Below are 17,612 nucleotides of genomic sequence, written 5' to 3' on the forward strand. Positions count from 1 at the left end.
GGAAAGGAATCTATAACGCAAGCTATATCCTAATGGCAGGCATTCGTAGAAACAATGGGATTCTGGACGATGTCTACTGCAGTCCAGAGAGCAGTGGAAGATTCTCAGTGGCTTCAGCCTATAATATTGCAAGCAAAACCGACGAGCAAAATCCATGCAAAGATTGGAAAGCAATTTGGAAGGTTACGGGTGCCTAATAAAGTCTGCATGTTCTTGTGGCTCGTTAAGCATAATAGATTCATGACCAATGGGGAAAGGCGCCGAAGAGGATTCTCTACACATGCCCGATGTGATGATCCGGAGGAAGACGTGATGCATTGTCTCAAAAATTGCATAAAGGCGGCGGACTTATAATGAAGAAAATGTCAAGAATGGGATTTGAACCCATGCCCTTTCGGACCAGTACCTGAAATTGGCGCCTTAGACCAACTCGACCATCTTGACTTTAAGCACAATAATTTATATTTTCTTATACATATCTATAATCACTTTGAGAATTTTATTTTGAAAACCTTCGCAACTAATTCTATAAGAGTTAATACCCAAAATGGTCCCTCTATTTAACACTAATTCGTAAAAGAGGAGTAATTTATTTAATCATTATACATAAATTAAAAGAGAAGCCAATATTAAAATTACTGAATTGTCCATCTATTTAACGCAAATTTGACGGAATAACAAACGGAGGACTATATTAAGCAAAAACACAAAATTCTGGGAGACTATGACTACATTAGGTCACCAAAGTATTTAGGACAAAATTGAGAAAACCAAGTCAAAGTACGTATGAAGTCCCTGTACTATAGTGTTTTGTTCAATTTAGTCCTTCTACCTTAATTTTGTTCAATTTAGTCCCTGTACTTTAAAAAGTGAAACAATTAAGGACAATAACTTACATTATCTCCGCCACGTCATCATACTTACCTGCCAACTCATATATTATTTTATAATATTTAAAATTAATATTTTTTACCACCAATATATTACATTAATATGTCTCAAATAAATACATAAATATCTGCTCATATCATCAGCTATTGTCCTTAATTGATACAATTTTTAAAGTATAGGGACTAAATTGAACAGAATTAAAGTAGAAGGACTAAATTGAACAAAACAATATAATACATGGACCTCTAGATTCGAAGGCCGGAAAGGGAAGAATCACACACTTACAAGTAGAGTGATCCTTGCCCAGAGTGTGCTAAGTGTAACCCATTACTACATGATGTAATCCATCCTTTTTCCTAAAGGTGCTTGTGAAGCAATTGAAAAAAAAGATTCGTAACTTTGTCTAGGGCAAATGTGTCATATGGTTAAATGGGATAATGTAACGCTACCCAAAAATGAGGGTGGTCTAGGCTTGAGAAACCTTCATGAAATGAATCTAGTTTTCCTTACGAAAATGGGGTGGTACCTAACCAGTGAAAGGGACAGTCTTTGGGAAAAAACCATGCGATCACCAAGTACCTTAGACGAAACACTAACGACATAACCTTTGCCGGGAAAACTGGTGGCTCAAATTTGTGGAAAGGAATCTATAACGCAAGCTATATCCTAATGGCATGCATTCGTAGAAACAATGGGATTCTGGACGACGTCTACTGGAGTCCGGAGAGCAGTGGAAGATTCTCAGTGGCTTCAGTCTATAATATTGCAAGAAAAATCGACGAGCAAAATCCATGCAAAGATTGGAAAGCAATTTGGAAGGTTACGGGTGCCTAATAAAGTCTGCATGTTCTTGTGGCTCGTTAAGCATAATAGATTCATGACCAATGGGGAAAGGCGCCGAAGAGGATTCTCTACACATGCCCGATGTGATGATCCGGAGGAAGACGTGATGCATTGTCTCAAAAATTGCATAAAGGTGGCGGACTTATAATGAAGAAAATTTCAAGAATGGGATTTGAACCTATACCCTTTCGGACCAGTACTTGAAACTAACGCCTTAGACCAACTCAGCCATCTTGACTTTGAGCACAATTATTTATATTTTCTTATACATATCTAAAATCACTTTGAGAATTTTATTTTGAAAACCTTCGCAACTAATTCTATAAGAGTTAATACCCAAAATGGTCCCTCTATTTAACACTAATTCGTAAAAGAGGAGTAATTTATTTAATCATTATACATAAATTAAAAGAGAAGCCAATATTAAAATTACTGAATTGTCCATCTATTTAACGCCAATTTGACGGAATAACAAACAGAGGACTATATTAAGCAAAAACACAAAATTCTGGGAGACTATGACTACATTAGGTCACCAAAGTATTTAGGACAAAATTGAGAAAACCAAGTCAAAGTACGTATGAAGTCCCTGTACTATAGTGTTTTGTTCAATTTAGTCCTTCTACCTTAATTTTGTTCAATTTAGTCCCTGTACTTTAAAAAGTGAAACAATTAAGGACAATAGCTTACATTATATCCGCCACGTCAGCATACTTACCTGCCAACTCATATATTATTTTATAATATTTAAAATTAATTATTTTTACCACCAATATATTACATTAATATGTCTCAAATAAATACATAAATATCTGCTCATATCATCAGCTATTGTCCTTAATTGATTCAATTTTTAAAATATAGGGACTAAATTGAACAAAATTAAAGTAGAAGGACTAAATTGAACAAAACAATATAATACATGGACCTCTAGATTCGAAGGCCGGAAAGGGAAGAATCTGACACTTACAAGTAGAGTGATCCTTGCCCAGAGTGTGCTAAGTGTAACCCCTTACTACATGATGTAGTCCATCCTTTTTCCTAAAGGTGCTTGTGAAGCAATTGAAAAAATAGATTCGTAACTTTGTCTAGGGCAAATGTGTCATATGGTTAAATGGGATAATGTAACGCTACCCAAAAATGAGGGTGGTCTAGGATTGAGAAACCTTCATGAAATGAATCTAGTTTTCCTTACGAAAATGGGGTGGCACCTAACCAGTGAAAGGGACAGTCTTTGGGAAAAAACCGTGAGATCCAAGTACCTTAGACGAAACACTAACGACATAACCTTTGCCGGGAAAACTGGTGGCTCAAATTTGTGGAAAGGAATCTATAACACAAGCTATTTCATAATGGCAGGCATTCGTAGAAACAATGGGATTCTGGACGATGTCTACTGGAGTCCAGAGAGCAGTGGAAGATTCTCAGTGGCTTCAGCCTATAATATTGCAAGCAAAACCGACGAGCAAAATCCATGCAAAGATTGGAAAGCAATTTGGAAGGTTACGGGTGCCTAATAAAGTCTGCATGTTCTTGTGGCTCGTTAAGCATAATAGATTCATGACCAATGGGGAAAGGCGCCGAAGAGGATTCTCTACACATGCCCGATGTGATGATCCGGAGGAAGACGTGATGCATTGTCTCAAAAATTGCATAAAGGCGGCGGACTTATAATGAAGAAAATGTCAAGAATGGGATTTGAACCCATGCCCTTTTGGACCAGTACCTGAAACTGGCGCCTTAGACCAACTCAGCCATCTTGACTTTAAGCATAATAATTTATATTTTCTTATACATATCTATAAGCACTTTGAGAATTTTATTTTGAAAACCTTCGCAACTAATTCTATAAGAGTTAATAGCCAAAATGGTCCCTCTATTTAACACTAATTCGTAAAAGAGGAGTAATTTATTTAATCATTATACATAAATTAAAAGAGAAGCCAATGTTAAAATTACTGAATTGTCCATCTATTTAACGCCAATTTGACGGAATAACAAACGGATGACTATATTAAGCAAAAACACAAAATTCTGGGAGACTATGACTACATTAGGTCACCAAAGTATTTAGGACAAAATTGAGAAAACCAAGTCAAAGTACGTATGAAGTCCCTGTACTATAGTGTTTTGTTCAATTTAGTCCTTCTACCTTAATTTTGTTCAATTTAGTCCATGTACTTTAAAAAGTGAAACAATTAAGGACAATAACTTACATTATCTCCTCCACGTCATCATACTTACCTGCCAATTCATATATTATTTTATAATATTTAAAATTAATTATTTTTACCACCAATATATTACATTAATATGTCTCAAATAAATACATAAATATCTGCTCATATCATCAGCTATTGTCTTTAATTGATTCAATTTTTAAAATATAGGGACTAAATTGAACAAAATTAAAGTAGAAGGACTAAATTGAACAGAATTAAAGTAGAAGGACTAAATTGAACAAAACAATATAATACATGGACCTCTAGATTCGAAGGCCGGAAAGGGAAGAGTCTCACACTTACAAGTAGAGTGATCCTTGCCCAGAGTGTGCTAAGTGTAACCCCTTACTACATGATGTAGTCCATCCTTTTTCCTAAAGGTGCTTGTGAAGCAATTGAAAAAAAAGATTCGTAACTTTGTCTAGGGCAAATGTTTCATATGGTTAAATGGGATAATGTAACGCTACCCAAAAATGAGGGTGGTCTAGGCTTGAGAAACCTTCATGAAATGAATCTAGTTTTCCTTACGAAAATGGGGTGGCACCTAACCAGTGAAAGGGACAATCTTTGGGAAAAAACCGTGAGATCCAAGTACCTTAGACGAAACACTAACGACATAACCTTTGCCGGGAAAACTGGTGGCTCAAATTTGTGGAAAGGAATCTATAACACAAGCTATATCCTAATGGCAGGCATTCGTAGAAACAATGGGATTCTGGACGGTGTCTACTGGAGTCCAGAGAGCAGTGGAAGATTCTCAGTGGCTTCAGCCTATAATATTGCAAGCAAAACCGACGAGCAAAATCCATGCAAAGATTGGAAAGCAATTTGGAAGGTTACGGGTGCCTAATAAAGTCTGCATGTTCTTGTGGCTCGTTAAGCATAAGAGGTTCATGACCAATGGGGAAATGCGCCAAAGAGGATTCTCTACACATGCCCGATGTGATGATCCGGAGGAAGACGTGATGCATTGTCTCAAAAATTGCATAAAGGCGGCGGACTTATAATGAAGAAAATGTCAAGAATGGGATTTGAACCCATGCCCTTTCGGACCAGTACCTGAAACTGGCGCCTTAGACCAACTCGGCCATCTTGACTTTGAGCACAATAATTTATATTTTCTTATACATATCTATAATCACTTTGAGAATTTTATTTTGAAAACCTTTGCAACTAATTCCATAAGAGTTAATACCCAAAATGGTCCCTCTATTTAACACTAATTCGTAAAAGAGGAGTAATTTATTTAATCATTATACATAAATTAAAAGAGAAGCCAATATTAAAATTACTGAATTGTCCATCTATTTAACGCCAATTTGACGGAATAACAAACGGAGCACTATATTAAGCAAAAACACAAAATTCTGGGAGACTATGACTACATTAGGTCACCAAAGTATTTAGGACAAAATTGAGAAAACCAAGTCAAAGTACGTATGAAGTCCCTGTACTATAGTGTTTTGTTCAATTTAGTCCTTCTACCTTAATTTTGTTCAATTTAGTCCCTGTACTTTAAAAAGTGAAACAATTAAGGTCAATAGCTTACATTATATCCGCCACGTCATCATACTTACCTGCCAACTCATATATTAATTTATAATATTTAAAATTAATTATTTTTACCACCAATATATTACATTAATATGTCTCAAATAAATACATAAATATCTGCTCATATCATCAGCTATTGTCCTTAATTGATTCAATTTTTAAAATATAGGGACTAAATTGAACAAAATTAAAGTAGAAGGACTAAATTGAACAAAACAATATAATACATGGACCTCTAGATTCGAAGGCCGGAAAGGGAAGAATCTGACACTTACAAGTAGAGTGATCCTTGCCCAGAGTGTGCTAAGTGTAACCCCTTACTACATGATGTAGTCCATCCTTTTTCCTAAAGGTGCTTGTGAAGCAATTGAAAAAATAGATTCGTAACTTTGTCTAGGGCAAATGTGTCATATGGTTAAATGGGATAATGTAACGCTACCCAAAAATGAGGGTGGTCTAGGATTGAGAAACCTTCATGAAATGAATCTAGTTTTCCTTACGAAAATGGGGTGGCACCTAACCAGTGAAAGGGACAGTCTTTGGGAAAAAACCGTGAGATCCAAGTACCTTAGACGAAACACTAACGACATAACCTTTGCCGGGAAAACTGGTGGCTCAAATTTGTGGAAAGGAATCTATAACACAAGCTATTTCATAATGGCAGGCATTCGTAGAAACAATGGGATTCTGGACGATGTCTACTGGAGTCCAGAGAGCAGTGGAAGATTCTCAGTGGCTTCAGCCTATAATATTGCAAGCAAAACCGACGAGCAAAATCCATGCAAAGATTGGAAAGCAATTTGGAAGGTTACGGGTGCCTAATAAAGTCTGCATGTTCTTGTGGCTCGTTAAGCATAATAGATTCATGACCAATGGGGAAAGGCGCCGAAGAGGATTCTCTACACATGCCCGATGTGATGATCCGAAGGAAGACGTGATGCATTGTCTCAAAAATTGCATAAAGGCGGCGGACTTATAATGAAGAAAATATCAAGAATGGGATTTGAACCCATGCCCTTTCGGACCAGTACCTGAAACTAGCGCCTTTGACCAACGCGGCCATCTTGACTTTAAACACAATAAATTATATTTTCTTATACATATCTATAATCACTTTGAGAATTTTATTTTGAAAACCTTCGCAACTAATTCGATATGAGTTAATAGCCAAAATGGTCCCTCTATTTAACACTAATTCGTAAAAGAGGAGTAATTTATTTAATCATTATACATAAATTAAAAGAGAAGCCAATATTAAAATTACTGAATTGTCCATCTATTTAACGCCAATTTGACGGAATAACAAACGGAGGACTATATTAAGCAAAAACACAAAATTCTGGGAGACTATGACTACATTAGGTCACCAAAGTATTTAGGACAAAATTGAGAAAACCAAGTCAAAGTACGTATGAAGTCCCTGTACTATAGTGTTTTGTTCAATTTAGTCCTTCTACCTTAATTTTGTTCAATTTAGTCCCTGTACTTTAAAAAGTGAAACAATTAAGGACAATAACTTACATTATCTCCGCCAAGTCATCATACTTACCTGCCAACTCATATATTATTTTATAATATTTAAAATTAATTATTTTTACCACCAATATATTACATTAATATGTCTCAAATAAATACATAAATATCTGCTCATATCATCAGCTATTGTCCTTAATTGATTCAATTTTTAAAATATAGGGACTAAATTGAACAAAATTAAAGTAGAAGGACTAAATTGAACAGAATTAAAGTAGAAGGACTAAATTGAACAAAACAATATAATACATGGACCTCTAGATTCGAAGGCCGGAAAGGGAAGAATCTCACACTTACAAGTAGAGTGATCCTTGCCCAGAGTGTGCTAAGTGTAACCCCTTACTACATGATGTAGTCCATCCTTTTTCCTAAAGGTGCTTGTGAAGCAATTGAAAAAAACGATTCGTAACTTTGTCTAGGGCAAATGTTTTATATGGTTAAATGGGATAATGTAATGCTATCCAAAAATGAGGGTGGTCTAGGCTTGAGAAACCTTCATGAAATGAATCTAGTTTTCCTTACGAAAATGGGGTGGCACCTAACCTGTGAAAGGGACAATCTTTGGGAAAAAACCGTGAGATCCAAGTACCTTAGACGAAACACTAACGACATAACCTTTGCCGGGAAAACTGGTGGCTCAAATTTGTGGAAAGGAATCTATAACACAAGCTATATCCTAATGGCAGGCATTCGTAGAAACAGTGGGATTCTGGACGGTGTCTACTGGAGTCCAGAGAGCAGTGGAAGATTCTCAGTGGCTTCAGCCTATAATATTGCAAGCAAAACCGACGAGCAAAATCCATGCAAAGATTGGAAAGCAATTTGGAAGGTTACGGGTGCCTAATAAAGTCTGCATGTTCTTGTGGCTCGTTAAGCATAAGAGGTTCATGACCAATGGGGAAATGCGCCAAAGAGGATTCTCTACACATGCCCGATGTGATGATCCGGAGGAAGACGTGATGCATTGTCTCAAAAATTGCATAAAGGCGGCGGACTTATAATGAAGAAAATGTCAAGAATGGGATTTGAACCCATGCCCTTTCGGACCAGTACCTGAAACTGGCGCCTTAGACCAACTCGGCCATCTTAACTTTGAGCATAATAATTTATATTTTCTTATACATATCTATAATCACTTTGAGAATTTTATTTTGAAAACCTTTGCAACTAATTCCATAAGAGTTGCATTCAAAAAAAAAAAATTCCTTAAGAGTTAATACCCAAAATGGTCCCTCTATTTAACACTAATTCGTAAAAGAGGAGTAATTTATTTAATCATTATACATAAATTAAAAGAGAAGCCAATATTAAAATTACTGAATTGTCCATCTATTTAACGCCAATTTGACGGAATAACAAACGGAGCACTATATTAAGCAAAAACACAAAATTCTGGGAGACTATGACTACATTAGGTCACCAAAGTATTTAGGACAAAATTGAGAAAGCCAAGTCAAAGTACGTATGAAGTCCCTGTACTATAGTGTTTTGTTCAATTTAGTCCTTCTACCTTAATTTTGTTCAATTTTGTCCCTGTACTTTAAAAAGTGAAACAATTAAGGACAATAGCTTACATTATATCCGCCACGTAATCATACTTACCTGCCAACTCATATATTATTTTATAATATTTAAAATTAATTATTTTTACCACCAATATATTACATTAATATGTCTCAAATAAATACATAAATATCTGCTCATATCATCAGCTATTGTCCTTAATTGATTCAATTTTTAAAATATAGGGACTAAATTGAACAAAATTAAAGTAGAAGGACTAAATTGAACAAAACAATATAATACATGGACCTCTAGATTCGAAGGCCGGAAAGGGAAGAATCTGACACTTACAAGTAGAGTGATCCTTGCCCAGAGTGTGCTAAGTGTAACCCCTTACTACATGATGTAGTCCATCCTTTTTCCTAAAGGTGCTTGTGAAGCAATTGAAAAAAAAGATTCGTAACTTTGTCTAGGGAAAATGTGTCATATGGTTAAATGGGATAATGTAACGCTACCCAAAAATGAGGGTGGTCTAGGATTGAGAAACCTTCATGAAATGAATCTAGTTTTCCTTACGAAAATGGGGTGGCACCTAACCAGTGAAAGGGACAGTCTTTGGGAAAAAACCGTGAGATCCAAGTACCTTAGACGAAACACTAACGACATAACCTTTGCCGGGAAAACTGGTGGCTCAAATTTGTGGAAAGGAATCTATAACACAAGCTATTTCATAATGGCAGGCATTCGTAGAAACAATGGGATTCTGGACGGTGTCTACTTGAGTCCAGAGAGCAGTGGAAGATTCTCAGTGGCTTCAGCCTATAATATTGCAAGCAAACCCGACGAGCAAAATCCATGCAAAGATTGGAAAGCAATTTGGAAGGTTACGGGTGCCTAATAAAGTCTGCATGTTCTTGTGGCTCGTTAAGCATAAGAGGTTCATGACCAATGGAGAAATGCGCTGAAGAGGATTCTCTACACATGCCCGATCCGGAGGAAGACGTGATGCATTGTCTCAAAAATTGCATAAAGGCGGCGGACTTATAATGAAGAAAATGTCAAGAATGGGATTTGAACCCATGCCCTTTCGGACCAGTACCTGAAACTGGCGCCTTAGACCAACTCAGCCATCTTGACTTTAAGCACAATAATTTATATTTTCTTATACATATCTATAAGCACTTTGAGAATTTTATTTTGAAAACCTTCGCAACTAATTCTATAAGAGTTAATAGCCAAAATGGTCCCTCTATTTAACACTAATTCGTAAAAGAGGAGTAATTTATTTAATCATTATACATAAATTAAAAGAGAAGCCAATATTAAAATTACTGAATTGTCCATCTATTTAACGCCAATTTGACGGAATAACAAACGGAGCACTATATTAAGCAAAAACACAAAATTCTGGGAGACTATGACTACATTAGGTCACCAAAGTATTTAGGACAAAATTGAGAAAACCAAGTCAAAGTACGTATGAAGTCCCTGTACTATAGTGTTTTGTTCAATTTAGTCCTTCTACCTTAATTTTGTTCAATTTAGTCCCTGTACTTTAAAAAGTGAAACAATTAAGGTCAATAGCTTACATTATATCCGCCACGTCATCATACTTACCTGCCAACTCATATATTATTTTATAATATTTAAAATTAATTATTTTTACCACCAATATATTACATTAATATGTCTCAAATAAATACATAAATATCTGCTCATATCATCAGCTATTGTCCTTAATTGATTCAATTTTTAAAATATAGGGACTAAATTGAACAAAATTAAAGTAGAAGGACTAAATTGAACAAAACAATATAATACATGGACCTCTAGATTCGAAGGCCGGAAAGGGAAGAATCTGACACTTACAAGTAGAGTGATCCTTGCCCAGAGTGTGCTAAGTGTAACCCCTTACTACATGATGTAATCCATCCTTTTTCCTAAAGGTGCTTGTGAAGCAATTGAAAAAAAAGATTCGTAACTTTGTCTAGGGAAAATGTGTCATATGGTTAAATGGGATAATGTAACGCTACCCAAAAATGAGGGTGGTCTAGGATTGAGAAACCTTCATGAAATGAATCTAGTTTTCCTTACGAAAATGGGGTGGCACCTAACCAGTGAAAGGGACAGTCTTTGGGAAAAAACCGTGAGATCCAAGTACCTTAGACGAAACACTAACGACATAACCTTTGCCGGGAAAACTGGTGGCTCAAATTTGTGGAAAGGAATCTATAACACAAGCTATTTCATAATGGCAGGCATTCGTAGAAACAATGGGATTCTGGACGATGTCTACTGGAGTCCAGAGAGCAGTGGAAGATTCTCAGTGGCTTCAGCCTATAATATTGCAAGCAAAACCGACGAGCAAAATCCATGCAAAGATTGGAAAGCAATTTGGAAGGTTACGGGTGCCTAATAAAGCCTGCATGTTCTTGTGGCTCGTTAAGCATAATAGATTCATGACCAATGGGGAAAGGCGCCGAAGAGGATTCTCTACACATGCCCGATGTGATGATCCGGAGGAAGACGTGATGCATTGTCTCAAAAATTGCATAAAGGCGGCGGACTTATAATGAAGAAAATATCAAGAATGGGATTTGAACCCATGCCCTTTCGGACCAGTACCTGAAACTAGCGCCTTTGACCAACGCGGCCATCTTGACTTTAAACACAATAATTTATATTTTCTTATACATATCTATAATCACTTTGAGAATTTTATTTTGAAAACCTTCGCAACTAATTCGATAAGAGTTAATAGCCAAAATGGTCCCTCTATTTAACACTAATTCGTAAAAGAGGAGTAATTTATTTAATCATTATACATAAATTAAAAGAGAAGCCAATATTAAAATTACTGAATTGTCCATCTATTTAACGCCAATTTGACGGAATAACAAACGGAGGACTATATTAAGCAAAAACACAAAATTCTGGGAGACTATGACTACATTAGGTCACCAAAGTATTTAGGACAAAATTGAGAAAACCAAGTCAAAGTACGTATGAAGTCCCTGTACTATAGTGTTTTGTTCAATTTAGTCCTTCTACCTTAATTTTGTTCAATTTAGTCCCTGTACTTTAAAAAGTGAAACAATTAAGGACAATAACTTACATTATCTCCGCCAAGTCATCATACTTACCTGCCAACTCATATATTATTTTATAATATTTAAAATTAATTATTTTTACCACCAATATATTACATTAATATGTCTCAAATAAATACATAAATATCTGCTCATATCATCAGCTATTGTCCTTAATTGATTCAATTTTTAAAATATAGGGACTAAATTGAACAAAATTAAAGTAGAAGGACTAAATTGAACAGAATTAAAGTAGAAGGACTAATTTGAACAAAACAATATAATACATGGACCTCTAGATTCGAAGGCCGGAAAGGGAAGAATCTCACACTTACAAGTAGAGTGATCCTTGCCCAGAGTGTGCTAAGTGTAACCCCTTACTACATGATGTAGTCCATCCTTTTTCCTAAAGGTGCTTGTGAAGCAATTGAAAAAAACGATTCGTAACTTTGTCTAGGGCAAATGTTTTATATGGTTAAATGGGATAATGTAATGCTATCCAAAAATGAGGGAGGTCTAGGCTTGAGAAACCTTCATGAAATGAATCTAGTTTTCCTTACGAAAATGGGGTGGCACCTAACCTGTGAAAGGGACAATCTTTGGGAAAAAACCGTGAGATCCAAGTACCTTAGACGAAACACTAACGACATAACCTTTGCCGGGAAAACTGGTGGCTCAAATTTGTGGAAAGGAATCTATAACACAAGCTATATCCTAATGGCAGGCATTCGTAGAAACAATGGGATTCTGGACGGTGTCTACTGGAGTCCAGAGAGCAGTGGAAGATTCTCAGTGGCTTCAGCCTATAATATTGCAAGCAAAACCGACGAGCAAAATCCATGCAAAGATTGGAAAGCAATTTGGAAGGTTACGGGTGCCTAATAAAGTCTGCATGTTCTTGTGGCTCGTTAAGCATAAGAGGTTCATGACCAATGGGGAAATGCGCCAAAGAGGATTCTCTACACATGCCCGATGTGATGATCCGGAGGAAGACGTGATGCATTGTCTCAAAAATTGCATAAAGGCGGCGGACTTATAATGAAGAAAATGTCAAGAATGGGATTTGAACCCATGCCCTTTCGGACCAGTACCTGAAACTGGCACCTTAGACCAACTCGGCTATCTTAACTTTGAGCATAATAATTTATATTTTCTTATACATATCTATAATCACTTTGAGAATTTTATTTTGAAAACCTTTGCAACTAATTCCATAAGAGTTGCATTCAAAAAAAAAAAATTCCTTAAGAGTTAATACCCAAAATGGTCCCTCTATTTAACACTAATTCGTAAAAGAGGAGTAATTTATTTAATCATTATACATAAATTAAAAGAGAAGCCAATATTAAAATTACTGAATTGTCCATCTATTTAACGCCAATTTGACGGAATAACAAACGGAGCACTATATTAAGCAAAAACACAAAATTCTGGGAGACTATGACTACATTAGGTCACCAAAGTATTTAGGACAAAATTGAGAAAGCCAAGTCAAAGTACGTATGAAGTCCCTGTACTATAGTGTTTTGTTCAATTTAGTCCTTCTACCTTAATTTTGTTCAATTTTGTCCCTGTACTTTAAAAAGTGAAACAATTAAGGACAATAGCTTACATTATATCCGCCACGTAATCATACTTACCTGCCAACTCATATATTATTTTATAATATTTAAAATTAATTATTTTTACCACCAATATATTACATTAATATGTCTCAAATAAATACATAAATATCTGCTCATATCATCAGCTATTGTCCTTAATTGATTCAATTTTTAAAATATAGGGACTAAATTGAACAAAATTAAAGTAGAAGGACTAAATTGAACAAAACAATATAATACATGGACCTCTAGATTCGAAGGCCGGAAAGGGAAGAATCTGACACTTACAAGTAGAGTGATCCTTGCCCAGAGTGTGCTAAGTGTAACCCCTTACTACATGATGTAGTCCATCCTTTTTCCTAAAGGTGCTTGTGAAGCAATTGAAAAAAAAGATTCGTAACTTTGTCTAGGGAAAATGTGTCATATGGTTAAATGGGATAATGTAACGCTACCCAAAAATGAGGGTGGTCTAGGATTGAGAAACCTTCATGAAATGAATCTAGTTTTCCTTACGAAAATGGGGTGGCACCTAACCAGTGAAAGGGACAGTCTTTGGGAAAAAACCGTGAGATCCAAGTACCTTAGACGAAACACTAACGACATAACCTTTGCCGGGAAAACTGGTGGCTCAAATTTGTGGAAAGGAATCTATAACACAAGCTATTTCATAATGGCAGGCATTCGTAGAAACAATGGGATTCTGGACGATGTCTACTTGAGTCCAGAGAGCAGTGGAAGATTCTCAGTGGCTTCAGCCTATAATATTGCAAGCAAACCCGACGAGCAAAATCCATGCAAAGATTGGAAAGCAATTTGGAAGGTTACGGGTGCCTAATAAAGTCTGCATGTTCTTGTGGCTCGTTAAGCATAAGAGGTTCATGACCAATGGAGAAATGCGCTGAAGAGGATTCTCTACACATGCCCGATGTGATGATCCGGAGGAAGACGTGATGCATTGTCTCAAAAATTGCATAAAGGCGGCGGACTTATAATGAAGAATATGTGAAGAATGGGATTTGAACCCATGCCCTTTCAAACCAGTACCTGAAATTGCCACCTTAGACCAACTCGGCCATCTTGACTTTGAGCACAATAATTTATATTTTCTTATACATATCTATAATCACTTTGAGAATTTTATTTTGAAAACCTTCGCAACTAATTCTATAAGAGTTAATTCCCAAAATGGTCCCTCTATTTAACACTAAAGAGGAGTAATTTATTTAATCATTATACATAAATTAAAAGAGAAGCCAATATTAAAATTACTGAATTGTCCATCTATTTAACGCCAATTTGACGGAATAACAAACGGAGGACTATATTAAGCAAAACACAAAATTCTGGGAGACTATGACTACATTAGGTCACCAAAGTATTTACGACAAAATTGAGAAAGCCAAGTCAAAGTACGTATGAAGTCCCTGTACTATAGTGTTTTGTTCAATTTAGTCCTTCTACCTTAATTTTGTTCAATTTAGTCCATGTACTTTAAAAAGTGAAACAATTAAGGACAATAGCTTACATTATCTCCGCCACGTCATCATACTTACCTGCCAACTCATATATTATTTTATAATATTTAAAAGGGAAAATTGCACTTTTTACCCCTGAGTTATATACTTATAGCACTTTTTCCCCCTCAATTATTTAAGTAAGCACATTAGTCCCCTCAATTATTCTAAAAGTGGTGCTTTTTCCCCCTGATATTTTAAATTGACATTTATACCCTTAAAGTAAACATTTTATTTATTTTACTTCTCCAACAAATTATTGCGTATATGTAGGGATGACCACGGTTCGGTTTGAATTGAACCGGATACTAAAGCAATCGAATTAATTGTTTCCGATTATGATTCAGATCTAGAACCCAATATTTAAATGTCAATTTATTAAAATTATGTATCAAAAAAATTGAATCTTGAACCGTGAACCCGCGGTTCCGGATCCGATTCGCAATTTTGAACCGTCTTTATTTTAAAATTTTATTTTTTATTTTAAAATAGTCTAAATTCAAGAATAAATGTATTTTATTTTTTCAGTTCGAAATATAAACCGTCCGTTCCGGTTCATGATTTTAATAAACTCTAAATATCGGATTTCGATTCTAAATTGTAATTGGAATATTTCGGTTTGGTTGCTATAGTGTTTGTTTGGTTTGAATCAAATTATGGTCATAATTTGTTGAAAAAAAATAAATGAAATATTTATTTTAAGGGTAAATATGTCCATTTAATATTTCAGGGGGGAAAACAGCCACTTCAATAATTCAGGGGGGAATAATGCTATAAGCATATAACTCAGGGGGAAAAAGTGCCATTTTCCCTATTTAAAATTAATTATTTTTACCACCAATATATTACATTAATATGTCTCAAATAAATACATAAATATCTGCTCATATCATCAGCTATTGTCCTTAATTGATTCAATTTTTAAAGTATAGGGACTAAATTTAACAAAATTAAAGTAGAAGGACTAAATTGAACAAAACAATATAATACAATGACGTCATAGGTACTTTTACCGAAAAATCACTATAGTCGAGGGCCATTTTAGGTATTAACTCAATTCTATAATTGGCGATAGATTAATTATTTATCACTAGTTATTCTATTCCTGAATGAGAGGAACGAGTCATGCAACACTAAGGACAACAGAAACAATCACAAAGAAAAATTCAAGAAATGATTTTAGTTCCCCGGCAATGGCGCCAAAATTTAGCAGGGTTGTCGAAGGCCTACAAATTTAATACTGGCTCACTCCACTAATTTGTAGTAGTGGCAAGACCAGGTCGATTCCCAAGAGAAATAATGAGTTTTGTTTCTTAAATTGAAATGACTCAAAGTAGGGAAATTTAGGGGGTTTGAGAATAATAAATAAAATAGACAATAATTAATAACGAGTTCAGAGATGTTGAATTCTGATTCAAGGAAGAATAAACGTTAAAGATGTGACTTAGATCATTGGCTCTTACAAGTAAAGTTCAGATTCAAGCACTTAGCCAAAGACTAATTAGGATAGCCATAACTAGCCTTTGATATCCCTGAATTAATTGATTCAAACCAACATCTATTACTGAATAAACTGGGGACGATAGCTTTCCATATTCACTCAATAACATCATTATACTTTAATAGAAAATAACTAAGTCTAAATCACAGATTGAGATAGCTACAACCTGCAACTTAGTCTTCCTGTCATTTGTGCACTAATCACAACAATATAATTAACACAAGCTACTCGGTCTAATCGTTTATGACAATTACGGATCATAAACTTATAGATAGCAATAGGATAAACAATAATAAACTAAGTCGTCAATTTAATTTATTATTAGTCTTCCTGAAAAATTAACTCTGAAAGAGCAGGAAGTACATGAATCCAACAAATTAATTGAAATAGAACCTCCCTAAATTCACAACTAAAACTTCAAATCCCTTGAATCAGATTAAGGTAATTTAGCTAAACATAGATCAAACTATTCTAAAATATTAAGAATATGAAAGAACAATCTGCCCCAAATACATCAGAATAGCTCTCCTTTTATAGGGTTTCAGATCAACAATCTTTCCTAAAATTTATGCACTTACCGCATCTTTCTCTTCAACTTCATCTTCAAAAGACTTTGTTTAATTTCCTCCAGAAATCTTTAGCGAATGAATCGCACAAAGTCACCGTTCGAAGCCTTCCTGCGCTGCGCCTTCGACCTCGCGTCCGCAACCTGCGTCCTGCGTACGTGAACAAAACGGAAAGAAAAAAAGTAAAAGTAATAATGCATATCCTAATGCTAATCGGCGTGCAGAAAGAAAAGAAAGAAAAGTGAATTAAGCTAAACACTAATCACATGGGACCCACAAAACCTAATTATTCATATTAATAATTAATATAAGCTTAATTATACTTAAATTTATTAACTAAGTTATATAATCCTAATATAACAAAATAAACTAAATATAAAATATAAATAATAAAACTAACGTATAAAATCTTATTTAAATCAAGGTATAAAATATGCTCATCAGTGGGGTGGTGGTGGTGGTGGTTGTGGGGTGATAGCGAACTTTCTCATATTCTATGCAAATATCTTAGACCCCAGGGAAAAAATAGAATGTATGCCCATTCAGTTTACCCAGTTATATGGTGAGGACAAAGGTAAAACAATGTTTGATAAGGTTGTTGTTGGCCTTAAGGAGTTATTTCAAGATTATGTGTCCTATTTTCCTGCCCAGTCTGTTCCTGAAAATTCTGCCAAGTCAGCCCCTTCAGTTATAATTTCTGATTGTGTTTCTGTTGGGAAACCTCAAGCATTATTGAAATCCCAGATTAAGAAACAAAAATTGGGTACTGGTGATTTGTCAATGAAAAAAACT

The 17,612-nt window shown here is 35.2% G+C and overlaps 6 non-coding genes across 6 annotated transcripts; all 6 read right to left on the reverse strand.

Moving 5' to 3' along the window:
* Positions 1–363: 363 nt before the first annotated feature.
* On the reverse strand, positions 364–444 carry TRNAL-CAG. The gene has a single exon. It is a non-coding gene; the product is annotated as a tRNA-Leu (tRNA).
* A 2,973-nt stretch (positions 445–3,417) lies between these two features.
* TRNAL-CAG lies at positions 3,418–3,498 on the reverse strand. Its single transcript has one exon. It is a non-coding gene; the product is annotated as a tRNA-Leu (tRNA).
* Positions 3,499–4,972: 1,474 nt separating this feature from the next.
* TRNAL-CAG lies at positions 4,973–5,053 on the reverse strand. The gene has a single exon. It is a non-coding gene; the product is annotated as a tRNA-Leu (tRNA).
* A 3,000-nt stretch (positions 5,054–8,053) lies between these two features.
* TRNAL-CAG lies at positions 8,054–8,134 on the reverse strand. The gene has a single exon. It is a non-coding gene; the product is annotated as a tRNA-Leu (tRNA).
* A 1,468-nt stretch (positions 8,135–9,602) lies between these two features.
* On the reverse strand, positions 9,603–9,683 carry TRNAL-CAG. The gene has a single exon. It is a non-coding gene; the product is annotated as a tRNA-Leu (tRNA).
* Positions 9,684–12,683: 3,000 nt separating this feature from the next.
* TRNAL-CAG lies at positions 12,684–12,764 on the reverse strand. Its single transcript has one exon. It is a non-coding gene; the product is annotated as a tRNA-Leu (tRNA).
* Between the last annotated feature and the right edge of the window lie 4,848 nt (positions 12,765–17,612).

The sequence above is a fragment of the Ipomoea nil genome, unplaced genomic scaffold (assembly GCF_001879475.1).
Source record: "Ipomoea nil cultivar Tokyo-kokei standard unplaced genomic scaffold, Asagao_1.1 scaffold1101, whole genome shotgun sequence".
In the NCBI taxonomy this organism is placed as follows: Eukaryota; Viridiplantae; Streptophyta; class Magnoliopsida; order Solanales; family Convolvulaceae; genus Ipomoea; species Ipomoea nil.